A 16,785-nucleotide genomic window follows, 5' to 3' on the forward strand; every position below is an offset into this window, starting at 1 on the left:
ATCTAATTTTTAATCTAATTCCTCCTCCTCACTACTAATAAATATTTTTACCATCACTGTCGTCAACCCAGTGTAATCAACACATCTGTCATGTGTGGGTGATGGCCAATGACCTCACATAGCCAAAGTTATCTAGGCACACACAAACACTCCCTCAAACACCAACACACCCACACACACACACACACACACACACACACACACACACATTCGCATAACACGCTTAGCAACATCATCGGTTGGCTGCCATGGCTGCTTGTGGTTTGTGGCTTGCATGTCAGCGTAACCCAGACTTGAAGAAGTGAATGACTTCATCTGAAATGTTGAATGGATCAGCATGTTGAGAGTATGGTTTCACTTCTGCTCTTGGACAACAGTGTCTTGAGCACATGATGCCCTTTCCTTCCCCACTAAGTTTTTCATCATTCACTTTTATTCTGTTCTTGATCCAGTCACATGTTGCTGGGGACTGAGCACTGGTTTGTACTGTGTTTGTTATTCGTCAGTTGACACACCTGCCACAGGGGTAATCCCAGGCTGCAGTGCCACAACTAAAATACACAGTTCAGAAGGTGGTTTACCGCTAGTGTCTTATCATGTCTTCCCATCAGTCTCTTGCTTTTCCCCTCTTTGTCACAATGCCATTACTTTCTCTTTTCGGTGGTTTGTCTGTTCAAAGCCACCTACACTTTCCCTGAAATGTACCAGAGTCTCTCTCAGTAAACCCACATGAGACTTTGTTGTTTCTCTTTCTTTCTATCTTTTATTTCCCTCTTTCTACCTTCCTTCCCTCCCCCGACGCCTCCTCCTCACAGGGATGAAGCACAGAGCCGTTGGCAGATGTGGGAACCTGAGTGAAGCTGTGAGGCAGGTGTGCCCTTAGTGTTAGCTGATGAAATATTAGTCTGCTCTGAGCAGCAGCAAGGTCACTTCCCTCACTCACTCTCACTCTGATTCCTGACGGAAAAAGAAAGAGAGGAAATGGGCAGTTTGTCTGTTGGCTACTGCTCCAATACAAAATCTGATTTAAATGCATGATTTAAATCAATCTTATGAAGTTAATCTTGAGATAAAGTCATCAGTGTTGGCATAATTCTCAGATTTTTTGATATCGTTATATCATATGTCGTGAGTGTTTACTTTTCCTGTTTTTAAAGGCTGCATTACAGTAAAATGATGTCATTTACTAAACTTACCAGACTGTTCTACTTGTTCTAATACTTGTCTTAGTCATTATATCACATTACTGATGGTTATCTATCAAAAATCCCATTGTGATAACATTTTGATAAAGTCATCCCTACAATATCACTATATCAAAGCAGTTGTTCAAAAGTATTGTGATATTTGTAGATGTTGCCCAGTCCTAGCATTTGAGGAGATCTCAGAATATCGAGGTAGAAAAAGTATTGTGAAGCGAAATTGAAAAATCATTTTACGGCCCAGCTAGAGTCCGAGCTCAGGGGCGTTTCCCAAAAGTTGGGAATTTAAAGTTTTTGTGGAAGCTCCACAATCTGAGACTTGAGACTGCATTAACAAGCTGAATCCTCGTTCGGTAAGCAGTAATTTTATTAAATATCACTGCACATGAATGCACCGCTCTGTCAAGAGTTGAGAAAATAAGTTGAACTATCGATAAGTAGATTGACAAATAATCAGTTGACAATTATTTCATTTTTCAAGCAAAAAGCCAACATTCTCTGATTCCAGATTTTCAGATGTGAAGTTTTGATGCTTTTCTTTGTCATATATGATAATAAACTCATTATCTTTGGGTTTTTGGTCAGATATATCTCTGATATTTGATTTTGTCACACAGTCCTAAGACTAATGAAGTGTTTTTGGGAAGATTTCAAAATATCGAGGTATATATCGTATATCGTGATAAGGCCTAAAAATATTGTGGTATTATTTTAAGGTCATACCGCCCAGCCCTAGTGAGCGTTGACCATAAACATGACACACATGTTTATGTTACATTTGACAGTCTAATTGCTTCAGCCGTAACGAACATACAGCCCAATCTTACAGAATTGTTACAGGTGGTCATAATATTGGGAATTTGGTTTTAAATTTCAAATTTTGACCCTTTTGCAATAAGACATAATCTTCCAAGAGAGTCTCAATGCATCTAAGATGTCATTAATATTGTAAATATTAAAATTCTGAGTTTGAATTTCTTAACCAAAACAAAAAATCCAATAGCAAACAATAATGTTATATATGTGTAAACCTGCCAAAGGCTACCTTTCCATGTTGATTTGCAGTACATAAAGACAAAGAAAACGCAAAGGCAGTCCTCTAAACTGGTGAAATAGTTGAGGTGACAGTTAGATATTGAGAAGTGAAAGGTGTTTTGCACAACAGAGCAAACCTTGCTGTCACAAAAACTGATAACACCTCAGCCTAAATGATCCCGCCGGAGCTTATTTTGGAGCCTCAAATGCCCAGGATGCTGCTGAGATATTTGCTAGTAGCTGGGGATGTGAGGTAAATATGCTCAGCCGCATTCTCCCTCCACAGTCTGTGGTTTTTAAAGAAGCGCAGGGGTAAAGCCATATATTGTCAGATAATAAACCCTGGCAGACAGCAGAGGTAGAGACAGTGCCATCGACCTAATAATGCTGTTTCCAGCAGAGCAGGCGATGGCAGTGATTACTCAGTGGAGATTGAGCCGCCTCAGGGTGGGGGTACAGGGTTATTACCAATTATAGATGAATAATATCTCGACCTGCTACTGGGGGAAACGATGTTTTTTTTCTCTCTCTCTGACAGACTAATAAAGGCTAAACTCATTTAGAAGAAGCACACTGCCATGGTCTAGGGAAGCTTGGCTGGAGCTGGACGGGGGTGGTGGGTGTGGGAGGGGGCTTCGAGTGGAGAAACAAGCGGAAAAAAAGAGACCATTATCCCAGTTATCCTGCTTTGTGCTTTTCACAGTCTCGGTAAGGTCAAGAAAAAGTTAACTACAAGCAAAGCTTCTTGTGTGTCTATATTGCCTTGTTTTTTATCACCTCTGCCACCTATAGATGTATACAGAACATGTTGTTATGCGATGTTCAGCACTAGCACTTTAATGAGTCCGCTGATATTCTATATTCCTCATTGTCAACAAATCCAATGAAATGCCACCACTAATGAATGTTATCTACTAGCAAGTATTGTTTGTGGATCAAACAATACTGTGCCATAGAGCTCCACTGTTGTCAGAACACCATGAAAAACACCTTAGTGAGCCATACTGTTACACTGGCTGAAATGTTCCTACGTTACCATGAACACACACATCATACTTACCACAGCCCTCAGTTTCCCTGAGCCCAAATTGAGGATGTTAAATTCCAACATACCAAAATCCTGCCATGAGATAAATTACATAATTCATGTCATAATTTACAAAAGAAATACAGCAAAGGTGGAACCAGCTAATGTTTGACATGTTTGCTTGAAAAAATGACTGAAATGATGATTGATTTTAAAAATTTAGAGTGATTAATTTTTTCAGTCGACTAATCGAATAACCAACTAGTTGTTGCAGCACTAAGCAACACACGTGTGTATTTCCGTTGGGGTGGGAATCTCTCAGCACATAATGATTCGATACGATACAGAGGGCTTGGTTGTAATTATAAAATGATTATCAATGCATCTTAATGCATCAACATATTTGATTTCTATACATAATTTAGCTAGTGATTCACACCGCCCAGACCATCACTACTACCCCATCTATAGAGCATTGATAACGTTGGAGTGAGGTGTCTGCACAGAGCCCAAAGGATACTAAAAGACAACAGCCAGCCAGCCACAGTCTGTTCACCCTGCTGCCATCTGACAACAGATACAGAAGTATGCACTGCCGTACAACCCGACTTTGAAGCAGCTTCTTTCCTCAGGCTCTCAGACTCCTTACCTCTTAAAAAAAAAAAAAAATTTCTTGTGTAGCATAAAGGGACTCCAACTTACATTTCATTGTACAACCCTTTGTTATGAAACGACACATAAATGAACCTTGAATTGGGCTTTTAATACGTGATTATAGACCTCTTCTTTTATGGACTTCTCCTTTCCAAGAGAGAATCGCGATGCATTAAGAAATCCCCCCCCTCTCCAAATTTCCATAGCTATGACTGGCCCCTGACAAATATCATTTGCTTATTTCTAATTTAAATAATTGAGCTTTTAAAGAATTTAAACTATATATGCAAATTTATCTGCAGCAATAACCAATGGTCTGTGGGCTGAGTCTGAATGTATTGAGAGATGGACTAACATTCTGTTTGTTTTGGCTTACAACACAACATAAAATATTGTAACATAAACTGTATGTTTATTATCTCTATGTGTGATTATAAATGTAAGCCTGGCTGTGCTGTATTACACTCTGAGGCTATAATTTAAAGTCTATGGAGGGTAAGTCCATCGACTTGTTTTGACAGAAGAAACACCTGAGCTTCCTTTGTGCCATTTTCTCCCTCTCTCTCTCCCCCACTCTCTCACTTTCTCTCTCTCCCTCTCTCTCTCCCCCACTCTCTCACTTTCTCTCTCTCCCTCTCTTTCTCCCCCACTCTCTCTCTCTGTCTGTCTCTCTCTCTCTCTCTCTCTCTCTGTCTCTGTAATTAACATGCACATAGGATAGGCAGTTAAGATCCACTGTGTCGTCTGTCAGACTACCCTACCAGAAAAAAGCAGGAAATGTCACCCTTGGGACTCATCCAGCACGCCTCCTTCTCTCTCTCTCTCTCTCTCTCTCCTCACTACCCCCCCGCCCTTCATCTTCTATACGTATCTCCCTGTTTCTCTCCTGTGTCCTGTCATCTCCTCCACGAGCGCTCCTCCCCCTGCCACCCATTGATTTTTGTCCCTTATTTTTCTATCTGCACCTCCTCCCCCCTCCTCTACTATTCATCATTTTTGAGCTCCTTTCTTTCCCCCCTTGTCTGCCCTTCCTCTCCTTTCTCTCCTCCTTTCATCCCTTCCCTACCACCTCTACACCCATCCATCTCTCCTGTACCTTAAACATATTACAGAGCAGACATGCTACAACACGCCCCGTCAATCTTGCTGTTAACCCTGTGTACCCATGTTCCACTGCTTTCTCCCATGTTTGTTTATCAAAAACACACACACATTGCCCGTAACATCGTCATCAGCACAATCGATTCCCTCTGACTTGATCCCCGCTCGCTACCCCCACACCTCCACCACCACCCCCACCTGTGCAGCCTCCACCATCCCTTCATCTTTCTCTTCATCCCTCCTTTACTCCCTCTATCCCATCCTCCTGCTCGTCCCTTTATCGCTAATGGTTCATGTGTGGCTAATTAGGAGAGATGTTTTTTTCTTTTTCTTTTTTGTTTTAAGGGATAGTGTTTTTGCTCAGCAAGTAAAGTTTCCATGAACTGATCGTGTGTTTGTTTGTAATCGCACACGTGTCGCGGGTTGTTGTTGTCGTCTCCTACATTCGAGCGTTTTATTGTATGTTGGCGCGCTGCAGAGGGGAGGGGACGGCGCCAAGTCAGACTGGTCATGTGACTTTCTCAAACAAAGGACCTGTGGCCACATACACACACACAGGAATTTGCTTTACTGGCTTTCTAGTTGTACCCACAGGTGTGTCGTGGCATTGCATACAAAGCCGTCGCTGAACAGGACGCGCTGATCTGAAAGTGACTTTGTCCGTGTCTCATTCTTTAACTTGTGACACTCAGAGATTCCACACACACACACACACACACACACACACAGTTCTCTCGCAAAAAACCTTTTGCATTGGATCAATGTCAGACACTTTTGTCCAGGCGCCGTCAATAAACGGCTCTCTGCGGTGGGTGGCTCTATGCAGATTGATCTCTGAATCTTTTCATATGAATGTGGCTGCTCAGCCGTGGATGTGTCTCTATTGTTTTTGTATGCATCTGCTTAAGCTCGCGCATTAGTTCATGATCTCTGAGATCCGACACGCGCATATATGTGTGTGTGGTTGCAGTCAATGGTGTGTCAGAGTCACAGCTTGAAAATGGCAGCAAACAGATTGTTGAATTCAGTTGCCTCCAGCTCTGTGACAAGAACATCATGCCACATGTTTTTAGGTGTGTGTTAGACTTGTTTATGTGAAAACATGCATCCTACATGTTTGTATAGAGACTCTTGTTTGCCTTTGAGGACATCGACTTGGCCAAACCATTCGTGTGTGGTTGCAGGGGGCGGCTACACGCTCACATTTAAGGGAAATTGGGCTGAACCATTTCTGCAGGATCACCCAGTCTGCCTTTAGCTCTGTTTTGGATGTGACAAACTGGTGCAAAGGACATTAGGACCAGGGTGACACACAGATGAGCACACAACAAAACTTCAGATGTGGATAGATTGGAGTGAAAATTCGTAGCCACTTTATTGTGAAATTACTCAAAAAAAACAAGCAACATGAAACCGATCAGACACTCAGTACATAGGCAATTGCGAGTAGAGCAAGCCTTAAGACAACTGTGTGTGTGTGTGTGTGTGTGTCATGTGAAAGACCTGTAGTCCTGGAGCATCACACACACACAGTGGGAAGCACACACAGCAGTGAGACATCAATACGGCCTCTAACGATTACATTTGCTGCGTTTAGACTGCATCAGAATCTCTCTGTGTCTTCTCTCTCTCATTTAGAATCACACACACTGGAGTCAAAGCAGCGTGGCGTCCGTATACTCCATATCCAGATGCTGTTTATGTATACAGGACAGATATCCAGCTGTGTAATAGATGAGCATGTGTGTGTCTATACTGCCAGCACACTGCAGAGCGTGCAGCTATTAGAGCCAGACTGGTAGACATCAGACTTTCACTGTAGCGCACCATTATGTGCCGCCCCCCCCCTCCTTTGAAGTGTCTGGCAACGTGTGGCAGTGGAGAGCGGTGAAGACGAGGGCAGAGAGATGCAGATGGCGAGGAAGGCGAACGGAGAGGAAGACGAGGCTAGTGACTCAGCTAGACGAGGGTGCAGCATGTGGGTTAATAGGTTACGCGGCTTGTGCAGTGCGGTTTGTGTGCGGTGTATATTTCTATATGTTGCACGAACAGAACAGCTGCGTGTTTTTGGAGCAGAGCGAAGACACTGTTGCCTACGTGCTGCTCCACTTCTCCGAGGCTTAGCGGTGAAATCAGGTCACGAGCACGTCTTTCCCCCCTCCTTCCATCTTCCTCTCCGTTCGCCCCTCTCCTTCTGTCTGCTTGCCCCCTCGTTCTTTTACCTCTCTGCTGCTCCAGCCCACATCCCTACACTTCCTCCTGCGCCACATTCTTTTTTTATTTTCTCCTTCTTCTGTCATTATGCAGCCGAGCGCAAACCCTCTCCTCTCTGATTGCATTTTATCCTTCTCTCTCTATCCATCTTTCCGCTCTCTGTTTCTCTCTCTATGCTCATATCTGTGATCAGATTATGAGGCATATCATGGGATTAGTGAGTCTCATGGCATGTATTAAAGTGGGAGAGCTGAGGGATGGATAGAGAGGAGTTGATGAGTATTTCATGGTAATGTGGCTCCTACTCTCGTATAGCGCGAGGTCTAAATGATGATAAAGAGCATCAAGGCCATCATCCTTATATTCATCACGGGCTTGTTTGAATGGCCGAGGGGGGTAGAGCAATAAAGACAAAAGATATCTTGAGTCGCTCTGCAATAAGAGAGAGGAGATAATAGAAAGAGAGAGCAAAAGGGGACTTGTGCGAGGCCTATAGATATTCATCTGGAGAATCACTTTCTTTCATGTTGTCGAACTTTAAGGAAATGAACAGGAAGCCATGGGAAGTGTAGTTTCAAGGAAATGTGTCAGTGAGGCTCCTCTCGCCACGTACCTTTCTCCTCATGGGTTTCCTGCTCCTCAGTTTCCAGTCGTTTTCGTCAGCCTTCTTTCCCCCTGCAGCCTGCTTCACCCTTCTTCTTTTGTTCTACTTTCCCCTCATTTTTCTTTCTAATTTTGTCTCACTCCCTGCCTCTATTTGTGTCTTTCCCTCTCTCTCAGTCTCACTGTTTCCTCTCTTAATTCCTGTTTCTCTGTCTTCCAGACAGATGGCAGGTCTCGGGGTCGTGGTGAGGTGTCTGGGTGGGTTGATGGCCTACAGGGTGGAGGGTTTTACTGCAAAAGAGAGAAAATCCCTGTCTTTTTTCCTTCAGACACCTCTCTCTGTTCTCCTTCTGTCTTTACACTTTCCTAAACATGTGCTCTCTCTGCCAGACGTGCACACACAGTCCTGAGTCCTTGGCCTTCCTGCTGTGCCTCAGCGGTGTATACATATGTGTGTGCATGTGTGTGTGTGTTTGCTGACAGAATGGGGTTTTGTGGAGAGACACAGCCCCCAGAGTCGGGCAGGGAACAGATTGGAGTCTGAGCCTCCATGTCCTGACTCATTAATCTCCTCTTTAATTCATGGTCTCACCGCCGGCTCAACACGTGCACACACACACACACACACACACACACACACACACACACACACACACACACGTATACACACACACTTAGAGCCAGCTCCAAGGTCCAAAAAGAGTACATGCAGACACATTGATGCTGGCACAAACACCAGCAAGTGTCACCACTGAGGGGAAGTTTAATGATTCAATTTCCTAATTTTTCCTGCTTCCTTTCTACTGCTTGGAAATGATCCATCACACTTCAAACCAGTTCGGTCACCCCCACTGCCAGCATTGATATTGATCTCATACTTACTGTGGCAGCGATCAAACCAAGAACATTAAGTGAAAAGGGGTGTGAAACAGCTCACTGACTGATGGATGATAGCATCTCATGCAGGTTACTGTTGTGCTTTCTGGCTGAGTTAGAGTTTTGTGGCATGCAGAAGAAGAATAAAGAACAGTTGACTTGTTATTATCACACCACTTTCTATCAGACTCTCCCCTTAACTCTAAACTTGTTCCAAAGCTGTGGGTCCTTGTGTGCGTCGAGCTGATGCCTGTCAGCTTGTTGATTAAATGTCATGTTTCCTTATCCCTGGCAGTGCATCAGAAGAATAAGTAGAGGGGAACCACATCCAGTAAAGAAGCGTATTTATTGAAGTGAAAGCTTAAATATGAAATAGCTACATATGAAACATGCTGTATGAAACATGCACATTTTAAGCGAACACGATTCGAATGGATGCACTCCCCTTCAGGCATCAGCAAATGTAATATGTATTTTTCATGTGTTCCTCTGATAGGCAGTGTATTTTCATCTTTTTGGCTGTTGGCTTGAGTAGTCTGTCTTTTTGGATTGTACTTGATTGCCATTTTCTTGTATTTTGCTTCGAATATGTCCCTTTTTTTAATAGTTTCCAGCATCTGCTCCTGTCACTTGCTGAAGTAGAATCTGTAAACCATGAGTTACCCTACTTGCTCATAAAAGAGCACCAGCTTAATGCCTGAGTTGTAGGATCTGAGTGTGCCGAGGGTTTCTCTGCTCAGTGCTTAGCTCTCCAGTATTTCATACCTATCCCGGTCATATGGGATCTTTGGCAGCTGGCCTGACTCCCTTGCTTCTGAAAATGTCTTGGCAATTGTGGTGAGGATGAAAGGGACGGAAGTCCTCGAGGAGGAGCAGGAAGACATGGAACTCGTGGTGATGATAAGGACATTGATAAGGAAGGAGGAACAGGCACTCACATTGTTGGCTTTTTTTCATACTCAACAAAGATTTGATGTTAAAAAGATCAAAAATTGACATCATCCAACCACAAGGCCACTAGAACGATAAAAGTACTTGTGGTGATGATGAATACAGTAATTGTCATCACATGATGATGGGTTATGAGTTTATGCTGCACTTTAACTAAGATTGTTATTTTTATTATGATACTTATACACTATCTACAGTATATGTATATACATTCTACCTAAAATGCCAAAGCAAAAGATTTGATCAAAAATAGAAATATACAAAAGTCCTTCCTTTACATTCATATCTGGAGCCTTTCTCCAGTACTGTAGAAGCTCTTTCACCACCATGCTTCACTGTACAGATGGTATTAACTTAATTTGCCACAGGTGAACTTTGAGATATCTCAAAGATAATCAAAGCAAACAGAATGCACTTGAGATCAATTTGAAACGCTACAGCAAAGAGACTAAGTACTTCTGTTAAAAGGCATGCATTACAACATTATTCATTCTCTAGAAAGGTCATTGAACGCTCAAATGTAGAAATGTAGGAGAGAATCAGGTAATGATTTCTATGGGTTTGAACATTGTTAGAAACATTTAGGATAATGTAAGTAGACAACTCAAAAAAATATATAACAAAGGTCTAGTACAGCCATTTCCAAAAATAACTGTATTGTAAATGATCTCTTGTGGCCCCATATCTTACGTGTGATTCTTTGTGCTAAAATGTGGATGATGTGTTTTGGATTTATCGTCTGAAATACAGTATGTCACCCAGCATGACATAAGTTTTTACAGTGTTCCTGTATTTCATCAGGTGGCTTATCTAAACTGCGGAAGTTAATCTGCTGTTTCGTTTGATCTTGCCGAGTCACTGTGATCCTGTGATCCGCTCATGGACTGTTTGTCACAGTGTAAGGCAGAGGTCACAGCACGCACCTCAGATTCAATCACTTGTACTTTCTTATATGACATCATTATGTTTCACCCCTCAGAACATCGTGTCACCTCCCCATAGCTGCCTGTAAACTGTATTACATCAGTGACACTGACGCTCAATGACTTTACTCAATAAACAAAAACACGAGATGTGTTGTGTTCTGTACTCTGGGCCCAGGGACATAGCAGTGTGTGTGTGTGTGTGCCATGACCATGCAGTGTTCACGTGTAAACATCCTAAGTGTTGCAACTTGCAGGAAGTGTTGCTCAGCTACACTGCCACTGACATTTTGAAGTGTATTAAGAGTCAGCTTCTTCTCCTTGTGACTGTCGGGGACCTTCAGGCTTTGGGTCACTGGTGTCTTTTGAACTCATGAAATGTGACGAGCCTGCTTTCTCTCTTCCTACCTCACCCCATGTGTGAGTGTCTGACTAAAGTTGCCAGTCGCTGCTAGTTAGAATTTCTTTACATTCCTTTCTGGTCGTTCATTGACTGAGTGGGTGGATGTGGCCTTTTTTCTTCCTCGGCACACTGCTCACTCAGTCACTCACACGCACACACACAGAGATATGCAGATATGCCCTTCATAACACACACACATGGAATTCAAAACATGCTCATGGTAGGTTGGAGTTGAATGTGTGTATCAGATGACTGAGACAGTGTCACAGGCTTAGGGAATGGTATCTGTATCGAATCCCAAATACCTCAAATCCCAAATTGTTGATTCTGCTTATCAGTCAAGGTCTAAGAGCCAGAATGACAAAGGAGAATCAAATGTTTTTTTAAAAAAAAACCTCACCCACTTCTCTCTGTGTCATCATAGAAAACTGCAGCCATGATTGATCATTTGTTTCTCTTTCCCATGATGCCTGGCTCCCCACAGAGCATGACCCCCTACAGTTCCAGCAACTTTCCACTTTTGCTCATTTATCCCATTGCTCTGGATGGGACTGGTTCAAAGCAGGTTGATCTAGATTGTTTTTGTCAAGTCATTGCTATTCAGAGTGTGTGTTGCACGCACGCACGCACACACTCACACTCACACTCACACGCACACACACAAATGCACTCAAAGCGGCCCTTATGTGTGAGAGCGCATGTGTGTGTCCAAGGGGGAGCCTTCGTCAGCTTTCTATCACAGTGGAGCACTTTCCAACGAGTGACACTGAACCCTCTAGAATCGTGTGAATGAGTCCATGAGCTTCCTTTCTAACGTCAGCACAGTTTTGTCACAGCCACTATCTCTGCGTCTTTCAATCAGTTTCCTGCCACTGCTTGTGGCCAGCGTGGCCAGAACATCATGTGCTCTGTTGGTTGCTAGAAAGCGGTCCTTGTCTGTTGAAAGAGAGCTGTCTGGATCAGATGTTGCACACAGAGACAGAGAGACACCGACCTTTAAAAAAAAAAAACCTGTTCATCTGCTGTATTGAATTGAATTGAATTGAACTGAATAGAATTTTTTTAAGGAAAAAGAAATTAAAATGCTCTGATTCCAGCCTCTTAAATGTGAATATTTGTATTGCTTTCTTTACTCCTCTGTGACAGTACACTGAATATCTTTGGGTTATGGACAAAATAAGACATTTGAGGACGTTATCTTGGGCTTTGGGAAACACTAATTAACATTTTTTTACAATTTTCTGACATTTTACATAACCAATTGATTAATCAAGAAACAAATTGACAAAATAATCAACAATGAAAATGATTCTTAGTTGCAGGTCTATTATTGAGAGTTGTGAGAAGAAGTGTACAGCTGCACTTTCATATGTAGCACTAAGCCAATGACATAAATATCACAAATTGTTACTTGTTTCTTATTAAATAGAAAATAGTGAAGAATGCCAATCATAAGTACAATACAATCAGTACATCAGTCACAATAAACTTGAGCTCTAACAGAGAGGGAAGAGGGAAGCTGTATAAAAATGGTGAGCGGGGGATGAATATAATTGATCCTGTACACAGTAAAGATCTTAGAAAGCTCACACCTTACACACACAGCTATTGTGTAGAGGGAAATCCACGTCTAATAATAACACACACACAAACTTCAGAAACTGTCATGCAGAGTGCCTCTTTGGATTAAGTCACTTAGAGGCCTCCATTTCTTCATAAATCTTTCGACACTGAGGCTTTCCATTGGAAAAAACTGTCTGACTATATTATGCATCTTCTGCTGAGAATAGTTTGGATCCACGTCAGCCAAAACTGGCCCAGATTTTTACAAATTCTGCACTTCAAAATTGTAGTAATATCTTTGGCTGTGCGTGGCCAACTCAAATCAATGCATGGAAGATCCAGCTGTCATTTTACTGTTAAAGTGATAGTTGTGGTCTTTTGATGTGGGGTTGTATGAGGTACTTATCCGTAGTCAGTGTATCACCTGCAGTAGATGACCGTTAGCTCCTACGTCTTGCTGTTGGTAACATTTAGCAGTACAATGCTCTGCTTCCCTGTTGGTGCTACGTCCTGCTTTTCCACACAGGGGGAGAGCTGACATTCATCTACTGCAGGTAATACACCACTATACACTATACACGAAGGCTCAGATCCCAATCCCAAACATCTAAATCATTGCCGTTATGAAGTATTCCTCTTTCCATTGCTTCACATGTCTTTCAATATAGTGTCCATTAAAGCTCTGCAAGCTGCTGTTTCTAAATGACCTCAAACATGTCCTAGAATTTCTGGCCTGCAATGATCTGACAAACATGACTGGCTAATACTGTCTGATTTATAGCTCAGGCTCTAGTCTTAAGATTTCCTTTTCTATCCAGTAAACGGTCTAAAACATATGTAAGTGCTGAGTAAGTAAGTATTCGCAATTAACTGAAAATTCTCATATTTGAGAATTTGGCACCAGCAAATATTTGCCTAATAAATTATGTAAATTCAGTTTTGAAAACGGTTAACTACTAATTTAATCAATCAAATAATTGACTAGTTGTTAAAGCATTTATAAATACTAGCGATCATTACCACCATCATCAGTTTGTGATGTGTTCACTTTTTGTCATTTTCTTTAAATATATTCCAGTATCTGCTCACACAGCCTGATGCTCTCAGTATTCAGCTTGAAGTCATGATTGCACACACGATTACTAATATTAAAGCAACGTGCTTTTTCAAGGTGTCCCCAAGTTATTGAATTTCAATTCATCCCCAGCCCCATTTGGCCTAAAAGGAAAAGGATGTGAGCTGTTAATCCGGTGTGTGTGTGTGTGTGTGTCTGTGTGTGTGTCTGTGTGTGTGTGTGTGTGTGTGTGTGTGTGTGTGTGTGTGTGTTGTGGTCAGGGGTTTTTACAATCAGGGGATTTGACTGTTGCAGCTTGTTATGGTGCAACACTGGAGCAACCGACAAGTCAGAGCTGATGAATGGGAAGCTGCTGCTAATGATCGTTAAAACGCTCCTTTCTCCACATGTAGTATTGGGCCATTTGTCAGCCACAGGATGGTCCTACAGGCCGAGACACACTCGCACACATCACACACGCTAATCAGCTGCTTTCCGGTAGCCGTGGCAACCAACTGCAGAATCTCCTTCCCTGTGCCCCTTCACCATTTCACTCCCTCTCTCTCTCTTATATCCAACCTTTTGCTTTCATGAGCTAATCCTTCACTCATCCTTTTTTTTCTCTCCCCAGCTAACGAAGAAAGACAAAGTTAAAGACACTGAAAAGCAAGAGAAAAAAAAAACGGAGACAAGGCCTGAAAGCACTCTGGAAGGCTGCTGCCTAGCACCTGATTTCCTTTGGGAACGGAACAGAGATAAAGAAATAAAGGCGTGACCGTGTGAAAGTGAAAGGAGAGAGTAGATAAAGACTGGCTTTACCTGCCAGGTGGGACTAGTGGAGACTGAACATATCAAACCAACAGTGCTGCCTTGACATGTGCATAGTGAGCAGACTGGTAATGCTGGAAAGAAATAATCCAGGGGCCCCTCTGGTTGTACCAGGGGTATTCTGTAGATGTTGAAACTACAGAAAAGATGTATTTTTTGATGTTCTGACTTCCAATTGGAAAAATGAAGTTTACAGGCAGAGACTTAATAGAATAACTGGCAGGAAAGTGACTATTGATATTATATTTCAAATTCTTGGTACAGATGCTCAGTAATGGAAAATTAATCACAAGTGGAACTGCTAAGGCAGATGGTAAAGGTGGAGAACAGGAGCTACAGTAGTTAGCTGCAGGCGCTATTGCTAAAGTTCAAATATCAATCATCTGATTTATATATAGATTTGAAATGGGGATGCATGATATTGGATATTTTGCAGTGGAGCCTGGCAGCTCTGTTTCTGCACATGTTTTTTGTGTCCATAATTTATTAATTTTCAATGCAAGACAATACATTTCTTTACAAATTTATAGAAACGCCACCGCTAACGTGAGAGAAGTAATTTTTTTTTCTCAAATATTTTGTTAAAAGAAGTATGAAGCATTGACGTTATGTATGCGCTCTAAATGTTACAAAGCTAGCATGCCACCAGTGTTAGCTATATATGTCCTCAAACACTTAAAAAAAGTATAAATAGAGCTGTATTACATTCATCAGTTAGCTAATTGTTCATGCTAAATTTCTTGTGCCACACAGTGCTTAGTCTGTAAGAAATCTACTGCAAAGGTTACACATTTATTCAACGTATTTCAGGCATGTCCAGACTGAAAAAAAAAGCTGAAGGAGGAGTTTGACAAACATGACAAAGGTCGGGGAGGTTCCCTTAGAAATGCAAGAACTCAGGGTTGACTCACATATGCCCACAGGGCTATGTGGAAATGAAGCATTAGTCCTATAGATACCGCCCTGCTGCCTGGATTACTCACTATAGCACCATGTGTATTTGAAAATAGTCTAGCTGGAAACAGTCCCCAACAAATTACCAATCAAAATGACTACTGCAAAACCTACAACTGCCACCCAAACTAAGCCCAAGTGACATGGCAGATTTATGATAATAATAATAATAAGAAGAACAATCTTTATCAGGAAGTAGGCAGCCACTGTAAAGCCCCAAACACTCCAAGCCACTGCCTTGGACTAGGGCACTGACTGGAGACTTAACCCATAATACATGTTGCGATGGTAGGGGAAACCCACGCAAGCACTGTGAGAACAGATAAACTCCTTACCGAAGGGCCCAGCCAGGATTCAAACCCTCTTACTGTAAAGTAACATTGTTAACCACTGTGCCACCGTGCTGGACACATTTGTGGAAATGCTGTTGGATGTTCCCTAACGATATACAATACATTGTTTCAGTTACATGTTTACGTTTTAATATTCTTAAGAAGATGCTTGGGCGGCATTCCATCACCCCTACCACCATACTTTTTCGTATTCAAGGAAAATACTTGGTATGTCCTGATACATGTGTAATGTGTAATGGAAGATCCGTCATATTAACAGCTATTTGAAGCAGAGTTTCAAATTGCATAGTTTTTCCTTATACCCCAAATTTTGCACTACTGACTGCAAGGATGTATAAACAGCTGAAATATTTACTAAAAGTAAAAAGAAAAAGGAAGAGATTTGGACCGCAGCTCTTGTCAACAGACAAAATAGAGCTACAACACCAGAGGACCAATAAGACATGAGGATATAAATACTGTATATACGCAAGCATGAACAAGTAGTGTTGAAGTTTGTACAGCATTCGAAGGAGCATCCCTTTGCATTACCACACAATCAATACACATTGTTTCATCATATATTTCCTGCCATCGAATGACAAGTCTTGACATGTCAGCTTTACTGGTGACAGTCACCATCACAAGGTGCTGTAGTTTGTTCTCTACACCCACATTGCTTCATTGTTTCACAGGAAGGGATAGGCCTCTGCATTAAGAAACACTAAAAGGCCGCAGTAAAACATTGACTCATTACATTATGTACAGTAAGGTCTAATCACACTCCTTCATTATTTACTTTAGTACAGTTTATCAATCCATTGTGGCGAATTCCAAGTGCTGTACTTCAATGCAGCTTAGTCTTAATGATACTCAAGGCTCACTTATACTCCTGTCTATTATTCCAGGATTCATAAGTGACATCCATGGTTTTATGACTAGTGAGAAGGCCGGTTAATCTTCCCTGAAAAATGTTCCTGTGCTGTATCAAGGCCTGTAGGAAGTCAAGGTGAGGTAGAAGACAAATATTTACTCTTCCTTGGCAGCAGACAGTAAAAAGGCTCT

General features: G+C 41.9%; 1 protein-coding gene across 4 annotated transcripts in view; it reads left to right on the forward strand.

Moving 5' to 3' along the window:
• Positions 1-16,785, forward strand: part of bcl2l1 (BCL2 like 1) — a 35,618-nt gene that overhangs the window by 9,543 nt on the left and 9,290 nt on the right. The window contains exon 3 of one of the 4 annotated variants that reach the window (XR_014623483.1): positions 14,238-14,432. The exons of the other annotated variants lie outside the window; for them this stretch is intronic. The gene's annotated coding sequence lies outside the window, so the exon portion shown is untranslated. The remainder of the gene's footprint in view (positions 1-14,237; positions 14,433-16,785) is intronic. 4 annotated transcript variants of the gene reach the window in all.

Source organism: Pagrus pagrus, assembly GCF_965226575.1.
Source record: "Pagrus pagrus genome assembly, chromosome: 11".
In the NCBI taxonomy this organism is placed as follows: domain Eukaryota; kingdom Metazoa; phylum Chordata; class Actinopteri; order Spariformes; family Sparidae; genus Pagrus; species Pagrus pagrus.